Here is a 3,898-nt window from a genome sequence, read left to right on the forward strand (position 1 = left end):
GGTAGCCCCCACTCACCACAACTAGAGAAAGCCTGCGTGCAGCAACAAAGATAAAAGAATTTCCCCAAGTGGGGGTGATGAAAGAACTTTTCCCCAAGGATGAAAGAATTCAGCCTCAAGACTGCCACCTGGAAACCCTGCCTGCGTTTCCAGTCTATCTGCCTTGCCTGGCATATTTCAGACTCAAGACTGCGATACAAACTCTCCCCTGAATCTCCAACCTGCCAGTTAATCTGGATTTCAGACTTTCTAGCTTCCACGTCTGTGTGAGCCAATTTTTCAAAATGAACCTCTTTTTGTGTGTACATATCCTAGAGGTTCTGTTTCTCTAGAAAGCCCTGATGAACACAGGCAAAGTCAGGTAGCAGAGTAGCTCTGAGACCCAGGAGGGTAGGTCAGGGCAGACCAGAGACTGGAGGGAAGGAGTATCCTGAACGCACCATGCTAGTCTCAGTCTCGCCTCTCTGATGGCCTGTGGGCACCCCCATCCATGAAGGGCACTGTCCACTACACACACCCAGTCAGTCAGTCAGTCAGTTCAGTTGCTCAGTCGTGTCCGACTCTTGAGACCCCATGGACTGCAGCACACCAGGCCTCCCTGTCCATCACCAGCTCCCAGAGTTTACTCACTCATATCCATTGAGTCCATGATGCCTTCCAACCATCTCATCCTCCGTCATCCCCTTCTCCTCCCACCTTCATTCTTTCCCAGAATCAGGGTCTTTTGCAATGAGTCAGCTCTTCACATCAGGTGGCCAAAGTGTTGGTGCTTCAGCATCAGTCCTTCCAATGAATATTCAGGACTGATTTCCTTTAGGATGGACTGGTTGGATGTCCTTGCTGTGCAAGGGATGCTCAAGAGTCTTCTCCAACACAACAGTTCAAAAGCATCGATTCTTTGGTGCTGAGCTTTCTTTATAGTCCAACTCTCACATCCATACATGACTACAGGAAAAACAATAGCTTTGACTAGATGGACCTTTGTTGGCAAAGTAATGTCGCTGCCTTTTAATATGCTGTCTAGATTGGTCATAACTTTTCTTCCAAGGAGCAAGCATCTTTTAATTTCATGGGTGCAGTCACCATTTGCAGTGATTTTGGAGCCCCCAAAAGTAAAGTCTGTCACTGTTTCCACTGTTTCCCCATCTATTTGCCATGAAGTGATGGGACCAGATGCCATGATCTTAGGTTTGTGAATGCTGAGTTTTAAGCCAACTTTTTCACTCTCCTCTTTCACTTCCATCAAGAGGCTCTTTAGTTCTTCTTCGCAGCATCTCCTTTGGGGGCTCTAACCGAGGACTACTCTCCCTCCCCATTTCCCAGCAGACAATGCACTGGGCTCCGCACATCCTCTGTCCCCAGGCAGGGGTGAGTGGGGCCGGGGCCTGGCAGGGGTGAGTTTCAAGGCAGTGGATCCAGGCACAGCCAGCGGGAGCAGGAGGGTCTTGGCTCAGCAAGAGGAAGAAGGGTCTCATGGTCGAGCTTCCACATAGCAGGAGTAGCCGTACCCGGGTCCGTGGTCAGGGGCCCAGGGGAAATACATGTGTGGGTCTATGCAAGCCAAACAGAGAGACAAGGGCAAGACAAGAGGCCAGCAGAAGCTGGGACTCTGACCAGAGGTGACCATGAGAACATGAGCATCCTGGAATCCATGACCACCCGGAGAGGTCACTGAACCTCCCCTGGGATGTGGGATAACGTGCTTACACCAACTTGAGCTAAACCTCCAAGGACAGCTGTTGTCACATGGAAAGAGCTATGGATGGGCAAGGCCAAGGGGAAAGCAGTCCCCTGCCCCCGCCCACGGATGGGACGCAGGCATATTGACTGGAAGGCAGGGCCCAGGGTGGCCCAGCGTCCTGGCTCAGGACTTCCTTAGAGCTTTGACTAAATGTTCCTTGTTTCTGGCCTAGCTCTAGCCTTCGGTACAGTTGATTTTTTGTGTATCTTGGGAAGATTGAAGGGGGTGAATTAGGAGGTGTAAGTCTTCAGCTGTCATAATCTTCAATGTCCCATAATTTTTCATTGTCAGGTCATGTTCCAGCAAGGGCTGAGTACTATGGAAAAGAGATCAGAACGGAAGGAAGCAAACTTTACTCCACAGCACTGACAGGCTGGCGCTGGACGACGAAGCAAGGCAGAACTACCACCCTACCTCAACTGTACCCCGGGCCAGGAAGTTATCAGAGCGTCTGCCCGAAAGGCCATCAAACAAACCCCACATGGAAAGGGCCCGAGCAGAGTCCAGGGACCCCAACAGGGAGACCAGACCTCTGGGAATCTGCACTTCTCCAGCCTCTTCCATGACCCAGAGGATGATGTAAGGCAGTGTAATCATCCTTATCCCCATTTGACAGATGAAAAGACTGAGGCCCATGGGGTGAAGCTTTTTGTCAAGAGCTGACAGCTGGTAAGTTATGCAGCAGGACTGGGCCCTACTCCCAGTGCAGCCTTGGGGTCAAGTTCAACCAGATGCTGCCAAGATGCCCAGTCACTGGGCCTGATCTTTTGCCAGCAAAGGGCTGAATCCAGGCCCCACCAGCCTCACAGAACACTCACCTTTTATTGAGCTATGTCTTGGGCTCTTGCTGTCTTCGGTACCCACACGTTACCCTGAAGCAGAGGCAATCTGGCCCAGGAGAAGAGGGGGAGGGGACCAGCCGGACGTGCAGCCTAGGAGCAGCCTTCGGAGGGGCAGCCTTCCCGCACTGCCCTCACTGGGTCTTGGCTTCTCATCTGTAAAGTGGGGTGGGAACTGAGTGACTGTTAAGGTCCTTCCGGCTCTGATGTTCTCTGGGGAGCAGCGTCAGGACCAGGACTCGGGCCACCGCCACTTCCAATCCTTAAAGCTTCCTGACTTGTCTCCTGCCTCTGGGGCATGTCCCAGCTGAGCCCCTGCCCACTCTGTTCTCTCTGCAGTGCCCATGTGACCCTGTGACCCCCACAGCTAGTTCCTCCACTACCTGCTTTATCCCGCCCACATGCCCTTGTTCTGGACTCTGCCCACTGCTCAGCCTCACTTCAGTGGTCTCACCACCTCCCCGTCCCCACCCATGACTAACTCCACCCCCAGGACCTCCCGGCCATCCCCCCACCCCCTCCCCCAGACTCTCGCTTTCTTACTCTCTCTGAGAGGCCCTCTGTCCTCCTTGACTGCCCCTGCTCTGGCCTCCACACTTCCACCTGCTCCCAGCTGAGCTCTGCTCATCCTCTGCCAACCTGGGGGCTAGATAGTATTAGTGACCCACACTCACCGACCCTCACAGCCCTTGCCTGTTCACTAGTCTGTCCCCCCACCACTCTGGGACAACCACTATATCTTACCTCCCTGTATCCTGCACTTAATAGGTGCTCCAGAACTGTTGAATTCATACTAAGAACAGTCCTCCTCCTTCCTGCCCAGTGCTCGTACAGGAGTCCAGGAAAGGCAGACTTGACGGGAAATATTCAGAGTCTGCCCATTGTGCCAGGGCCTTCTCAAATCCCTCTGTCCCTGACTGCTCCAAGCCTCTTGCTCCAAGACTCCTGTGGTCATCCCCAGTCATCTGCTAGCTTGACAAACACTTGTTAGGAACCTAGGCCATTCTAGGCACCCACATTCATACCTTGCATAGGACCTTGCACATAGTAGGTCCTCAATATTTGTTGATTTTGAACTGAAGAAGCAGAGTGGCCACAAAGATCTTCCCTTACATTTCCAGGAAGTGGTTGTTCTCCTCCAATCCTACTGAGAATAGGCGTTACTATTTCATTTTACAGGTACAGCCACTGAGGAGAAAGGTAGAGAGAATTAAGCCATAGGGGCCACAGCAGACCCTGGAGCAGGGCAGACACCAGAGACCAGACCCTTTCCCAGGGGATAGCAGCAGACTGGCCTGGCCTGCACCGCCTTCAGGAT

This window comes from Dama dama, chromosome 18, assembly GCF_033118175.1.
Source record: "Dama dama isolate Ldn47 chromosome 18, ASM3311817v1, whole genome shotgun sequence".
Classification (NCBI taxonomy): Eukaryota; Metazoa; Chordata; class Mammalia; order Artiodactyla; family Cervidae; genus Dama; species Dama dama.